This window comes from Calidris pugnax, unplaced genomic scaffold (assembly GCF_001431845.1).
Source record: "Calidris pugnax isolate Ruff unplaced genomic scaffold, ASM143184v1 scaffold134, whole genome shotgun sequence".
Lineage (NCBI taxonomy): Eukaryota > Metazoa > Chordata > Aves > Charadriiformes > Scolopacidae > Calidris > Calidris pugnax.
Window position 1 is genome coordinate 1,852,194 of NW_015090873.1, and position 15,954 is coordinate 1,868,147.

The following is a 15,954-nucleotide window of genomic DNA, read 5'->3' on the forward strand; positions in this document are numbered from 1 at the left end:
CTTAGGAAATCACTATAATTCCAACCTACCCTGCTCCCCACTGCCTAATAACATCGTGTCGCATCTCGGTTTTCTCACAGAGCTGATTCACCTCCGGTGCCGTTTGCGCAGCGTTGGCTTCAGCACCATCAGATCTGCTTGATGCCCAGTTTTGTGTCAAGGAAGGAGGGCCCTGCTCGAGCTAACAGACTGCTGCTCTCTCCAGACGTTGGCAAGCTCTTACTCACAGCTTCTTCCCTGCATCGTTTCACAATACCAGCCAACAATACCTTGAGGAGGGGTCTGTGACACTGAGCCCAAGAAATGCTGTCAGTAACATTTCCCACAGGGTAAGGAAGATTCCAGCTGTTTATTTTCCCAACCATGTTTTGCTGAAGAAACAATTTTAAAGGGGAAAAAGAAAAAACCACGTTATTGTGTAAGCGAGATGGAAAACAGCTTTCTGCGGGTTCCCAGGTATTTATGTGCCATTCTCTCTGCAACGTTATTAGCAACAACACTGCCTGTGGCTGGCTGACTATTGAGTGAGGATGGTTTTGCAACAGCTGTGTGCACAGTACCTTCCTTCACAAGCAATGCCTTTTCCCTGGCTGTCCCCATGGCTCAGGTTTATTTGTATGCAGGGCAACTGCGAGGTTATCGAGACTTTCCATCAGCTGTACAAACTCACAGCAGAATCAGCTCTGTGTGTGTCCCTTTCTAAGAATTACACTTTTTGGGTAGTAGGTTTGTGGGCAGATCCTACAAGAGATCAGGTCTTTCTTAGGTATCTCTAGAGGAATTACTGCCTATGCTTGGACTACAAGCTATGGATTATCTATAACCATACGTATAAGAAAGAAAAAGCATATTTGCTTGTTTGTTTTCCAGGCTCTCTGTAGAATGGTTCCAAAAGCAGAAGTGTCTTTCACTATGGAAAAAAATTGACAAGAACATCATCATATTTGTCAAAATTTTATTTTCTTAGATGTTTGTCAGGGTATTGCTAAGACTTGCCAGACTCCTCTTCTGCTTCACCCCGAATACTTCCATTTTTGGCTGAAAAATCTCAAGTTTGGGATTTTTTTGACCAACAATGTCAGCCAAAACCCAGGTTCTTTTCTCTAATTTTTCCACTTAATTTTTAAACTATCTTCTGGCAAAACAGAAATATTGTTTTGATGGAAAATTTTCAACCAGCTCTGCTCGTTTAGTTTCTGCTAACAGTCACACGGGCAAAACAGTGCATCTTCCAGAAGAGGAGACTGTCCAAAGGGCCGAACGCGAGGCAGGCGATGACTAATGCTTCTCTCCCCAGCTCCGTGCACCCGCCAGCATTGTTTTTGTAGGCCTCAGCCCTTAATGTGTGCCCCCGCCAGCATTGTTTTTGTAGGCCTCAGCCCTTAATGAGAGCCATCTTTCTAGAGATGTTTCCAGCCTAAATCTCTCTTGGCAAGTCAGCTCAGCAATTCAGGTACGTTGCCAGGTTAAGGGAAGATGTGGGTGGCACAGAAGGATCTCCTCTGACCAAAGGACCGTGGGACTCAGAGGAGCCATGTTGTGGATCTCTTTTCCATGTTGGCTAATATTTGGACCCCTCCAGGTTCCCAGTTGGCAGGGAAGGGTGGGGAAAATGGGCTAGTCCAGCTCACTTTCAAAGTGAGCTTCAGTGGGCTGTTGTTTAGTGGAGATGTTGCGATACACCACCAGCTGAGCCACGCACAGCCATGAGCAGTCTCCATGCAACCCTGAGGACCTCCAGGGACAAGATCCTGAAGTGGCTGAAGGGCTGAAATTACACCAGTCACATCAGTGCTGTGCGTCTGTTACCCATCTGTCCATGGGGAAGGGCTTTTTCACACCGAGTCTGGAGTGTGAATTCCAGGGGAGCCCAGCTCCTACCATTTTGTGAGTTCCTGTGATGAAGTGGCAGACAAAGAAGGAAGGTGTTCCTGCAGAGGTGGGCAGAAGCCAAATTTCAGTATTTGGCCTCTGCAGCCAAAGGAGCATCTGCCCATTGGCTACATGTGCTGTGTCCTCAGGGGATAGCCATCCCTCAACAGTCCCTAATATTTGCAAAGTGCTCTGAGATCTTTCAGTGAAAGGCCTTGTAGATGTGCAATGGTTTATAGCCCTTCTCTGACCATTGCTGATTTTAGAGGGTTAAGTTAGGAACAGGAAATAGAGTGACTAAAGGAAAGCCATTAATATTAAATTCTACCCTTTGCCAGATAGTCTTGTGTTATCTTTGCTCTTTCATGAAATATTTTCCAGTTTTCCTTGCAGGGCATTCTTTACAGGGGTAGCAACTGAGGAGCTGTAACTTGGCACATCTCCACCTGCTTTTCTGTAGCAGTGCACATTTGTGCTCTGGGATTTGAAGAATTTCCTTTGCCTCTAGAATTGATATGCAAACAGTCAGCTGTACAGACATCAATCTGTCCAGTAGACATGCTATGTGAGCTAAGAAATAATACAGGTGGTCAGCACCATGCTGGTGACTCCTGAATTTCTGGAGCAAACAGACTCATTTTACTATGTCTAGAAGACGGGAGGTCCTGTATACACCCTCCAGTAATGTAATCTGCTGTGCTTGACTGATCACAAAACACTCACCAAGACTTCCCTAACAAAATTCTCATTTTTTGCCAAGGAAAGCAAAGATTTGAAGGAAATGAGAGCCATGACCTTACCACCTCACAAATAGCTTGGAGATCTCAAGATGCTCATCTCAGCAGAGATACTCGTGCCAGAGCAAACGTCGAGCCCTGTGTGGTCAGTGCACAGCTCTTCCAGCATCCCTTTCTTTATCTCCTCCAACAGACATCAGCTCCGTTGTGATAAAAGCAGAAGTGGGACAACGAAGTCTTCTCCTGCCTGTTTGCTGTGTTATGGTAAGTCACGCTATGTATAGGTCCTGCTACATGAGCAGGTATGGAATGAGGGATGTTAAGACTGGGAAAGATGAGTGTTGCTGCATAACCCAGCTCAAACCATTTCTCTTACCTGTGATTTCATGACAGCCAAAAGCTGTGTGCTTGAGCTGCTGTGCCAGCTCAAAGCATTTCTCTTTACCTGTGATTTCATCACAGCCAAAAGCTGTGTGCTTGAGCTGCTGTGCACCCGGTGGGCAGTTAAAGCCTAAAGGAAAGATTTCAGAGAGAAAGAAATGGGGGTCCAGAGAGCCCCATAACTCTGAGCAAGTTGTTCACCAGGGCAATCGCCATTTCTGTTAAAAAGAAGCCTTTCATTTCCCATTGATACTTCTCAGGTTGCAAGGAGAGCCATTCTTCTGCTCCTGAAGGCCCTAGCTGCAGACACAGCCTTGGAAGGGAAGCTTGCTCTCATGGCTACAGCAAAGGAATGGGAAGCACGAGATCTGGCATGAAGTCCTGCTCCCATTGAAGCCAGTGGGATGTTTGCCATTGGCTTCAGGGGAAGCCAAGATTTCACTCTGCAGCCAGATTTGCTGGTGTGTTGAGCTATGCTGAGAGCAGGACCAGAAAGGGTTCTTGGTTTCCTGATAAAGCTGTTACTGCCTCAGCACCTCTGCTGCAGAGAGCTGTTTTCTCACCTCACATTGCCCCCTCATTGCTTTCATATTTTCAAAGCTTATTCTTAGGCCAGAAACTCTTTGAGGAAGAGACTGGCTGCACGGTTTATGCCTGTTGTATTGTCCCATGACTGGAGCTCCTGGACATCCCCACGAGCAAAATCATCCCCTTCATTGTGGATTATTGAGAGTACAAGAGAATGGTATAAAGCACAGGGCTGGGATAAGTGGTTTAAATGAAGTAAAGCACATGGGATTTGCTCCAGGTAAATAACTGTGCCTTTTCCTTCAGGCAGCAGCTTGAATCAGCTCTAGGATTAGCTCTGTGTGGTTCAAGAAAGCCTGAAGAGATTGTAAAGGTGGTCTTCCCTGCTGTACACCCTAATACCAACATGAACTGTTGAAAATCTTGACGCTATAAGCACCCCTTTTTCTCTTGTCTCCTCTCTTCCAAGGTTAGATGGAAGCCAAATTGTTTATTGTAAGCTGTGGTTTAGGTACTCATGAGCCTGATAGTAAACCTTGCCCAAATTATTATTGTTCCCCTTGCTAATAAGCCAACTTGAAGGTCGACACACTGCTGTAGTGACACAAGTGTTCAGTAGTGTGTGATATAGTGCTCCCCGATGCATTACACACCCTTGTGCCAGCTCTTGCAACTCACACAGTGTCCACGTTTGGGCAGGGTTAGTGCCTTCCTCTGAAAAGCAGGTGAAGGAAGTCATCTCAGAGTGGACTGAGATAACTGGGCTATACCAAGCAGCCCCATTCTGGCCTATACAGGTCCCGTTGTTTTTATCTGAATGGACACATTGTGGAGCCTCTGTATGCCAAGGAAAAGAAACATTGCAAACAATTCTTACTTGTTACTTATATTTCTCCCTGATCAGGACGTCTCTTGCTATTCATGGGTTTGGTCTCTACTGCCCCTTTCTGGGAATATCTATAAACACATCACATCTATAAAAAAAAAGGCATGAAGGTTTCTCTCCTGGACCAAGACACTGCCCTGGCTTTTCTCACCTCGCCAGATGCCACGTTTGACAGCATCTGCTCCTCCTGGCTAGCCATAGCTTGTATTCTCTGGCCATCTGCAACTTGGTCTCCTTCCTTTGACATTTCCACGAAGAGTAGCTGGTGGGGGCAGCTTTCTGGTAAATTGAAACCATTGTGACATATTTTTTTCCCACAAGCAAGGAGTTTGTAAGTGTAGATGCTTAAAGTCAAGATAATGTTGATTAAATAGAGGTTCATAGCTAATAGTTTTACTATTATTTTCTCCAGCAAGTTGAAGCAAAACTATCCAGATAGTTGAGCACTGGTGCAGGGGTGCACTCCAATGTTATCTCTTTAGGCACAAAGACTTTTATAAGCAAAAATACTCTTTTTTCTAGTAATAAAGGGGGAAGAATGGGGATGAAAGCAAAGAAGATGACCCAAACGATGCAGTATTCTCTCCTGATTGCTTAACTGAGCTCTGCAGCACCATTTCCCATCTATCTTTCACATCATTCTCAGAGTGTTCCCCAAGAGTATCTCATCAATAGATCCTTTCTTAACTTAGTGACTCCCTCTGAGCCAACTTCTTTTTTCTGGTTCAGTGACTGGCACAATGTTTGCATGAACTCTAAACTATCAACTTGTTCCTCTTCTATTTTCTTGGCTAATATGATCCCCACCGGCTCTCATGTTTCCTAGGACAAACACAATCAAACAAAATGAATCAGAATAAACAGAGAGAATTAGTGCTCATTCTTTCTTAACGATATGCCTGTAATTTTTTTACCCTGTGAGCAAATTCAAACCAGCTACTTTTGCTCATGTTAATTCACTGTGGCTGCTATCCACAGGCTCTGGGTTACACGGAACGATGAGATAAGGGGACAGTCAGTTGCTTTTAGCAAGACCTCAGCATTCGGGTGTTTTGAATTTTAAGGAGTGGGGCAAGGGGGGTTACCTGATCCACTGCCACCTGGTTGTCTGTGAAAGCTACAACACTTTGTAGCTTTCATCTGCTCATTTGTCACTTTAATTCTACTAATAGTTCCTCTTCCCCTTCTTTTTATTTTCTTTTCTGTTGCAGATTTTAGCACTCCAAGAGGCAGCACAAGGTCCTGGCACAGCTCCCCCAGGACCCTGGCAGATTTAAAGGCCGTGCATTGTGGCCAACATGCTCCCATGCACCTACATACCACGTTGAAAGTCTCCTCATGGGCGTGACCCCAGAATCAACTTCTCATGAAGGAGACCATGGTGAAACTCCCTTCTTACATCTAGCCCGTGGACCTACAAAGTCTTCCCTTCGAGGTTGGTGTCTACATGGTGAGACCGGTCCATGGGCCCATGAGCCTGGCCTCCACCTTTGCAGCTCCTCAGGCTGCCTGCCCACCACCTGTGTGGGCATGCAGAGGGCAAGGGCTCCCACAGCCTCCAAGGGCCAGCTCTGTCCTCCTTGACGCTATGATAAAAGCCCCCACTGCCCACTGGGGCCCTTCTCCTCGTGGTGAACATGATCCAGAGGGACGGCGAAGGTTCCCCTTACCCATTCCGTGGCTCCAATTCAAGAAGATTTGTCTGTGTTTATTGCTGACAATGTTCGTCCTTGTTCAGCTCAGCTGGGAGCCCAATTAGGACTTCCCAGTGGCCCTGAAGCCCAAGCCCCATGTTTCTTTAATTTTGTCAAATCTGTCGGATACTTGGGGAAACGTCTGGGAATATTGTAAAGCAGCTTCTGGCATTGAAGAGTCCCAGCAAAGAATTGCATAGACTCCTGGTAATTATTCTCAGCCTGTCCATCTAAGGCCTGCCTGCACAGGGAGCTGCAGCATTAACCAGCAGGGACACAACCCACATAGTAAAAGACATTGTTCTGCTCTTCTTTCTTTTCCTTACAAGAAACCGAATTGGCTAGTTGTGCTTTGTTTGGTACCTGGTGATTATGCTCCTAGTGTTTGTGTCACTTTGCTACTGTTCACAGTTGGCAATTGCAGCTTTTTTAAGTCTTTATTGACAGCCAGACACATCTTTCTTTGCTTAATGCGTGCTCACCCCAGAAAGCTGGGATTCTGAGCTGTGGTGAACATGCCAACACATTGTGCAGCCTTGGGTGAACCAGTTCATTTCCCTGTAACTTGGGGAACAACTGTGGTGGAACAGAGGTACCATTATGGCCTTGCTTGCCTACAGCTTTATAAAACTCTTGGAAGGTCCTTGGAAGAACAAGGTTAAGTGCAAACCTGTCCTGTTTTCCCATGGTTAAAGGTTGCCTGAGATTATGGTTTGAAGTGAATGGAAAACTACAGCCAAGAGAGCAGCTTGGATGTCCTTAATGGTGGTCAGTTAGTGGGTTTGGGAATTTTCAGGAGCTACTTCGCAGCCCAATTACTGAAAGGGCAGAGCCAGCTTGGGCTGTGTGCAGGACACAGGTGTTCTGTCAGGGCCATGATTAGCCTTAGCTTTTGCTGTAACAATTACAAGTGACAAAATGTCAGTTTTTCCAATTTTCCTCCCCACAAGTTGGTTTAAAGGGGATGAAGGCAGATCCTGCTATAGATTAGTACATTACCAGCCAACTCAAATGACTCCCCACTGTCTTTTCATCTACATGAGACTCTTAATGCCCTAAGACTTTGCATGTTCTGGCACATGGCCCACTTGAAGCATGAGCTCCAACAGAAGTTTTAAATTTAAAGCTGTTCTTTTGGCTTCAGAAATCCACAGATTGAAGCTGGGAGATGCAATTCGGCTGTTTACTTGCAGATCTGCAACAGCCCTGCTGTGCTATTGCACTCGCCTCGGTCAGGCAGTTGTGTTAACAGCACTTTCCAATTAAAGTAGCAGCCTCAGTTACAGAAAAATCCCTTTCCTATCTGGGCATTTATCTGTTTTTGTTTTTTTTTTTCTTTAATTACTCATGGAGCACAGGGCTGTTTTGTTTTCCATCTCTTATTATAATTAATCCATCATCATTGCTGGTGACTGTGCTGGCTTTTTTTTTATTTCTTGCCATTTCCAGCATCAACTTGGGCCAATACCACTCAGATGCCACATTATTCACACAATGGAGAGCATGGATGTGAGTGACCAGGCAAATATCAGGTACACAAGCAACTCCTGAAATTTAGCTCACCCAGAGCAGGAAAAAAGACACCCTGTTCTGGAAATAGCCCTGCCAGAAAATCCCAGAGCCTTGCTATGTAAATTATGGCCACTTCCCTGACTGAAATGTTCCTACTCTGAAAACTTAGCTTTTAAGACCTTCACAGCCAAGATATCAAGGCTTTTTCCCACTACCTGAACATTCAGAGTCTCCAAGAGAATAAATGGTATTAGATGAATCCTGCATCTTTCTTCATGGTTCAGTCAGATAAGAGCATCTTTTTTGGTTTCCCCTCGCTGCCAGGGACATGCAGGGCTCCATCCTGCCCGTAGCGCATCAAGCGCAGCGAGGCTGGTCTAGTGGGATGCAGTGGAACCTGAGCTGAGACCTGGGATTTTCACTCCAGCCATATTTGCCATCGCAGACAATGCTCTAACTGTCTGCCTGTTTAATGGGCTTTGTAACATGAGCGCAGAACTGCTTAGGCTGGGACTGCAGGAACTGGAGAAGGACCAGATGCGATGACAAAAGCACAGGTTTCAGGGCTGACATCCTGTCCCACGGGGCCCCAAAGCCCCCTCTCTCCTACGACGTGCTTTTCCTGCAGTTTGATCAGCTGTAGCTGTCACTCTGGGCTTGTGCCCAGCGCAGTGACCCTCAAATCTTGGAGCACCTCAGTTCTGCAGGACCTTTGCAAGGATGCTACAACCACAGGCTCCCAGATTGACAAGAAAGGAAAGCCTGCTGCTGCCCCCATGTGTTATTGCTCATTATTGTTGCCAGGCACCGGTGAAGATGTGGGAGCCCTATTTGGGAGTGTAGGAGAGCCAGGCCAAGCACAGCACGGCATCTCCACTACTGAGGTCAAAGATCTTGCATTGGAAGACCCTTCTGGCTCTTCTGATCAGGAGAGCCAGGCCAAGCACAGCACGACATCTCCGCTACTGAGGTCAAAGATCTCGCATTGGAAGACCCTTCTGGCTCTTCTGATCCTCCCTCGAGCTCAGGGCCTTCCCTGGGGCACCTTATATTCAAAAAATTGCACGTTCAGGTTGGACATGTTTGGAAGTGAGACAAGCTGGAGACGGCATGGAGGCACGCGATGCGCAGCAAAGCACAGAGGCGTCATCGTCCCGCTCCGAAAGGATGCGTCTGCAGCGCTCGGAGGCTGCCATGCAACGCTGAGCGATATCAGATATCAGCACAGCGCGTTCAGCCTTGTTGGCTCAGGCCACGAGGAGCACGAAGAGCAAAAGACAGCTCTTGGCAGGCTGAGGTCACATGATAAGGTCATTGGAAAGACAAGTGATGCTTTCATCAACCTGCCTTTCCCCGGTATCAGCACCAGCTTGAGCAAGAGCTCACTTTGTGCTCCTGTAATGTACTGTGCTCCGCATGGTGCCAAGGACAAAAGCTTCCTCACAAATACATGGAAACTGTGTTTTTCCAACCAGTATCTCAGCTCCCAATGCCCATCCTTCTTGGCCCTGTCAGGTTCCAGTTTTGAACCATTAAATGACACCTTTTGCAAGAGTTACATTCCCTCCAGGTCAGTGGCATCTCTCCAGCAGAAGGGAGAACAGGCTGTAGTTACTGTATCTACTGCTTCCCAACAGTTATAATTTACCTTTTGGACATACTGGTTGGGCAGTACTTTCTTGGGGCTGCACATGCTAATTATTCTGGAGTTCATCAATCCTGGAAGCTGCCTGATGCCTGGAGTGATAGGTTGGTAGCAGCAGCCAAACTCTCCCTGGCCCAAATGGAGATTGTGGCTCAGGGGGGTTGTGCAGAGCAGTGGCTGTGAACACCACCAACACAGCTTCTTGGAAAGGTAGGGTTGGGTGTTTGCTGTCCTTTCACCAAGAGCCTTTTTGGCCCTGGCACCATTAGCAGATGGGTCAAGGAGCAATGCCTCAGCTAAACATTGTCCACAGAGTGCCCTGGACACTGCCTGGAGCTCTCTGAGAACATCTGAAGGGAACAACATGCGCTGGCAGGGCTTACGTGCTCTGGCAATTGGGGATTGCAAACACATGCTTCAGCTATGCAAGAAATCTTTGACTTGTTCTGAATGCGATTCTGCCTGGGTTTCTTCCCAGGAACATTCCTGTTCTTCACAATTTACCAGTTGCAGGAAGGGAGAAGGCAGGGGGAGGGATTTTAAGAGTAAGGGAGAGGAAAGGGAGCAAATCTTACAGTGCTTTCCCCAGCCAAATTCCTCCAGAAGGACAGGGTGTGGAGTATGGACTCCAGAATTTGGCACAATCCCAAGAAAATGTGAACTGCAAAATTAAAACCACTTTTAATTAGTCATTCGTTTTTATATAAAGAATAAGTCTCTGTTTTTTCTGAAGTAATTCAGTGTCTGCTATCGCAGAAACCAGGCAGCCTCTGCCAAATGGTGCTGCGTGATAGAAGGCAAGCACAGAACTAGGTCTCTGAGCAAAGACACGTTATCTCCTCCAGGAGACAGCAGTGCTGCTCAGATCTGCATGCTGGTTCCTGAGATAAAAGTCTCATTCCCAAGAGTGGCAGCGTACGTGAGAGCGTTGCAAATGTAGTCCTCGTAGGTGGGAGTAATTTGATGTCTGAGCTGGAGACGAATGATGAAGCTGGGATTTTTATTATAACACCTGATGTGTTACAAACAGGAGAAAAAGCTTGTGAGGGTGGAGGTGAGAGCTGTGCTTCTGCCGTGGAAGAAGTCAGGGGTACAGGGTACCCAGCACCTCACACCCTGACTCAGAAGCTGGCTGTCAGGTGGGTCTCAGGGCTGCTCCTTTGTGCTTCTTCCCAGACGCGACCACCTAAACCGTACGCTCATTCCTGAGAGTGTTAAGTTTCAGCCCAAAACCCTTCCAGAGCAGCCAGGTAGATCTCCTCTGTGAAGTTGCCCATGGCTGAGTTTGGAACTTGCTGAGCCAGACAATCCTGCTTCCAGCAGGAGAAACCATTAGAAGTGGCAAGGTGTAACCCAATGCTACCCAACGTGCACTCAGAGTAACCTCCATAGCTCAATTAACTATATTAAGTATATGCCTATAATTAATTTAATTTAACTGAGGCTTTCTTCCCCACGTTGTGTGCCTGCTGTATCAACCTCTTAAACTTATTGCTGTGTATATAATTCAATCAAATGTACACACAGTACCCACATAAGATTAGTCACTCCAGACACCAGCGAGAGTATTATTTTGTTATATTTGGCTCATACTTCTGCCTTAGCACAGGGGGTAACTTCACTGAAATTGGTTATGCTACATTAGTCCAAAAACCAGAGCAAAGCCCAGCATTTATAAATTATTTGCAATAGAGGCAATTTCTATAATGCCATGTCCTGAACATGGATGTAGTTTGCTACAGCTGCCTTCCCAGTCTCCCACTAGGAAACACCGAAATAAAGATAGAAAGGAATACTCATCTTTTTTCTTTTTTTTTTTTTTTTTTTTAAAGGAATACTCATCTTTTTTCTTTTCTTTTTTTTTTTTTTATATAATTCAGCAATATCAGAAAAATCAGCAGATTCCTGTTGCCTCACAGTGCTTAGAAGCCTTCCCCTGTTATTTGCTAAATTAGACAAGCATAATTAGTTGGTCTAAGAAACAGATGCTCAAGAAGTATTTTTTTAGCTTGTGCTGTACGTAGTGTCAGGATGGCAGTGAGCCTTCCCCTGTATTTGCTAAATTAGACAGGCGTAATTAGCTGGTCTAAGAAGCAGATGCTCAGGAAGTATTTTTTTAACTTGTGCTGTACGTAGTGTCAGGATGGCAGTTCGCTACTTGTGAGGGTCCCCTTCTTCATCTTTTATTGACCGTACATTCTACATTTTTATTGTTAATAGCCCATATGGTGAAGGAAACAGGTGAATGATTTTACTCTGTCTTGCTTTTATTAATCCCAGGTCATGGATCAAGTCACAATTAATGATGGCCCTGGTGATTTATGAATTGCAATTTTTACTCCTGCTAGTTCCTGGAGAGTTGGGAACCATCAGATTCCAGCCTGAGCAGCTGTAGCCTGAGCATCAGTTAGCACCGACGAGCAACGTGTGCGTGGATGTGGAAACCAGCCCATCTCTGGGCAGGGGAGTTAATTGAATACCAGTGCAAGAGAGACTGGAAATGCTTTCTGTGAGTTGCACATGAAGTTATTAGTTTCCCAAGGGTGGAAGGCAGACTATCACTGAGTGATCAGAAATCCAACTAACAGATTTTACTGCAGAGCTTAGAAGGCTGCTTAGAGAGACGCAAAGAAAGGCACAAGGAATATGTGTCTGGCACTTGCAACTCTTCTGAAGTGAGCCTGAAAAAAGAGGGACAAAACCAAAGTGATGAAGAGAACAGCAATTCTGGGTCTGAGCAAGAGTTTACAGGATTCACAGGGACAGAAGAGGAGAGCCCTGTTCTAGATTATGCTGTCTTTGGAAAGCCCCAACCAAGACCTTCATTCAAGTTTTGTCTCTTTATCCCAAATTGATTGACTCTGACGTTCCCTGGGAAGGAGTTTGCATCACTGTGAATGCTGACTGGACACATTGCTACTTTGGATTATGCAAAAATGAACGGATTTTCTCATTTCTGTTGCCCTCTGCGTTGATGTTAAGTCAGGGTTAGGAGGACTTCTTCCTGAAATTCAGAGGACGTATGACCCTGATGTTGGTTGAGTGTATGTGATGACTGAACCATTCAGCTCCCAGACAGACTTCAGTTGTTTGGGGCTCTGCAGCTCTCACAATTTATCTGCTAACAACAAAAATATGCTTATTATTTGGAATGTTTACATCATCCATGCAGCTGGCCCAGAGCCAACGTCAGCTCCCCTACAAAACTGACATTTATTTCTAGTTAAGAATTCTCATATTCTTCGTCCTGACCAGAGTTTGCATCAGTGGAGCTGCAGCATGGCAAAGCCACTGGAAAGGAGTAACATTTGCAGTAACAAAGCCACTCAGGAGACGTGTCCCTCAGTCCATGGGGGGACCAGGTCTGAAATGATGTTATCTGCTGATCACTCACGTGCCACCCGCGTGTCTCTGGTTTGAACAAACCTGGCAGTTGAGCTTGGAGGACCAGGAGGGATAAGCTGTTCGGAGGTGTGGAGTTGAGGAAGTGGTTCAGGAAAGGCCAGGGAGTCAGCAAAAGCTGCTGGGAAGTGACACAAGGCTGAACTTCAGCTGTTGCAACTGGAAAGATCCGCAGGGGATGCTCACACTGGAAAAGCCTGGAAAAAGCAGATAGGTACCTAAAACATTTTGAAAAGCTTCCTATTGTGGTGCTTTTTTCCAATGTATTAAATCCTTGTTGGATTAACTGCCTAATAGTAAAATTACCCCACTCTGTTAGAAGCACATTTCTTGCTGAACTGAGAACAAGTTTAATATTTTAAGGTAAAAGATGATGTTTTGAATGTCCCAGAGGGCAGAAGGAGCAGGGCTTCACTCAGTGAATGGACACTAATTCCATCATTTCCCTATTGTTTTTCCTGTTAAAACGTATCACATTGTCCACTTCAATTGTAGGCTAAGATAAAGGGAATCTTCTAAAGCCCTATAGCTCAAGAATGATACATATTTAAAGTGTACATCTCACAGGGACTGTGATCCTTTTGCAGCACAGATTTATTGCAGACACACTGCTGGGAGGGAGAGGAGAAACATTTCATGGGACCACAACAGCAGCAGGTTCCTGGGGTCCTGCTGCTTCAGGCAAACAGTGCTGGGGTGGTTTATGTCCATGTAATGCCTTAAGTCTAGAAACCACCAGAAAATAGACTGGGACCTACCTGAAGTGAATTTGTCAAGATCCATTCAGGTCCTATTTAGGCACCACTAGAGTTTTATGTCAGGCTCCTGGAAGTAAGGAAGGTAAAGGGCCTTTCCATGAAGTGCTGCAGACTTGTTCCCTGCACAATCTTCTACAGACGGTTAGAAAAAAGTCCTGAGCTGTTTAAATTTCCCATGAAAGGCAGGAAGCAAATTGGCAGTGTAAATGCCCATTAAGGGAAAAAAAAAGAACTGAAACAGGCCTTTCTTCTGCCCTTTCCACTTGATAATGAAGGCCTGGAAGGCTCTGAATTGGCGGGTTTTGTTCTAAGGCTTTAATTCTTTCTCCATTAGGATCAGCTGGAAGACTTTCTGGACAGACAGGAAGGAGGTCAGCACGTGTCAGAGAGAAACCTGCAGATTTGTCTGTTCAGGGATGTTTAAATCTTGGTGACAGATTGCCCATTCCTGATCAACTGATGCCAGTCGAGTACTTCATGCTCACGACTTGTGTAGACAGATCCGAGAAGGGAAATGATTGTGAGTCTGACTGTTAAAAACTTTTTTTGCTTGATTTTCTTACCAGCTGTTTCATCCCAACATTGGGGGGGGAAACCGCCTTTTCGTAAGGATTCTGTAAGGATCTTTCAGCTGGAGGATGAAGCAATTTCCTATCTGCATTTCCTGGTATCTTCCTATGAGATTAATTAATAATTCTTCCTGATAATTTAAAAGTTAGAAGAATAATAAGCAGTAAATGACAATTAGGTAAAGTAAGCCAACCCAGACTTAGCTCTGTCAGCAAAGTCTGGTTGTTTCCCCCACGTTTCCACATCACCTTAGCAGTATTTTCCAGGTTTGAGCAGGTTACCCTGAGTAACCTGTATTTGTTTGACAAAGTGTGATTATTGCTTGTAACTTTTGAACCTCAATAGTCACAGAGAGATTATAAGTGGCTCAGGGAAGGTATTTTGGCACGTCTCATCTAGTCCCCACGCTTGGAGAGCCCTCTCCAGCACAGTAAATCCATCGTCTGTTGGGTCAGAAATGTACGTAAGCTGGCTGAGCCCCAAAATCGTCTGCTCAGGAGAAGACAATCTGGCCCAGGGCTGGAGGGATGGAAATGATAATACCTGCATGGGGATGGGTTGCTGGCTGCTGGGCTCAGCCACAGTCCTGCCTGGCCACTCTCCCACCGCCCTTCCAGCCCTCCTGACATCACTCAGCCCCACAAAGACGTGTGGGCAAGCGAGAGCCATGAGGAAGCAACGGCTGTTGCTTAAAAAAATAACGTCCAAGCTGGGGGAGCCTTCCTTCCTCTGGAGTGTGTGACACTTCCCAACTGATGTTGCATCTGACCAAAGGGCTGGAGAGGAAATACTCTCCCCTCTTGCCTTCCCTGCCTCCGGCACCCAGATTGCAGGAGAGAAGGAGAAGGGATAGCCAGCAACGGCGCTCAGCTTGCATTTAATTTAGAAGTAGGTTTGTCCATCTCCTTTGGGGCAAAGACCATCCACCAGGCCTTCCTGCTGCTGAGCCAAGTGCTAGGTTTGTCCCTCACGAGAGACCTTCACGCCAGCCCTTGGGGCGAGCGGTGCCCGGTTAATTCCTCCAGCCGGCCATGAGGAAATATTTCCCCTCTCCCCCCGCCCCAGCAGAGCTTTGCATGTGGAACTTGTTAAAGGCTTGTCCCGAGTTTGTTTTTTAAACATAAGCCACGAGTCAGGAGGGGCCAAGGAAAACATACCAGTGCAGAATGCCCCTCGACAGCTCCGGCAGCCGCTCCACAGGCACCGGGGAAGGGAAGGGAAGGGAAGGGAAGGGGAAGGAAAAAGAAAAGGAAAAGAAGGAAAAGGAAAAGGGAAAAAAGGAAAAGGGAAAGGGAAGGACTCCCCACTCCCAGCAGCGCCTCGCGCTCCCAACACTGGGCCAAGTTGCCTATGGATGGGATACATCCGTGTGTGTGTGATCAACACGCTGACAGTGTGATACCCGAAGCTTTATTATAGCCGTGTGTGACCCCAGTATAAGGTATCTAATTAGGACGGTACCACCCGCACACGTGTATTGTCCCACCGTTCCCCCCAGCGCTCCGGGAGGTCCCGCCCGGGACGGGGGCGCGGGCCCTTTAAGTGGGGCCCGCCCTCCAGCCAACAGGCCCCGGCGCTGACCGCTCAACCAACCCCGCTCCGCGGCTCATTCCCGTCGCCCATTGGCTAGACGGCGCTGAAGGTCCCGCCTTCCGGCGCTGCTAGCCAATGGGAGGAGAGCTGGTCGAGAGTCGGTGCTAGGTTGGTGCGTGTGACCGATGGCCGGCGAGCGGCGGGTCAGTGCGGGGGGCTGGGGACAGGGCCCGGCCGCCCCTCGGGGCGCGGGGCTGAGGGGAGCGGGGCAGGGCCGGGCCCAGCGTCCAACAGGGGCCCGGATCCCTCCGGCGCTGAGGGGAGCGGGGCCTGGCGGAGATCGGGGCGCTGAGGGGCGCTGAGGGGAGCGGGGCGCTGAGGGGAGCGGGGCCTCCTGAGGCGCTGAGGCGCGCGGGACCCCCTGAGGCGCGCGGGG

The 15,954-nt window shown here is 47.1% G+C and overlaps 1 protein-coding gene across 3 annotated transcripts in view; it reads left to right on the top strand.

Moving 5' to 3' along the window:
• Positions 1 to 1,535: 1,535 nt before the first annotated feature.
• Positions 1,536 to 15,954, top strand: part of LYSMD4 (LysM, putative peptidoglycan-binding, domain containing 4) — a 22,226-nt gene continuing 7,807 nt past the window's right edge. The window contains exons 1-4 of one of the 3 annotated variants that reach the window (XM_014946107.1): positions 1,536 to 2,873; positions 5,616 to 5,839; positions 11,536 to 12,871; positions 13,750 to 13,935. The gene's annotated coding sequence lies outside the window, so the exon portion shown is untranslated. Of the gene's footprint in view, positions 2,874 to 5,615; positions 5,840 to 10,253; positions 10,395 to 11,535; positions 12,872 to 13,749; positions 13,936 to 15,673; positions 15,722 to 15,954 lie in introns of those variants that run through there. The other 2 variants (XM_014946108.1, XM_014946109.1) reach the window with 2 other exon arrangements.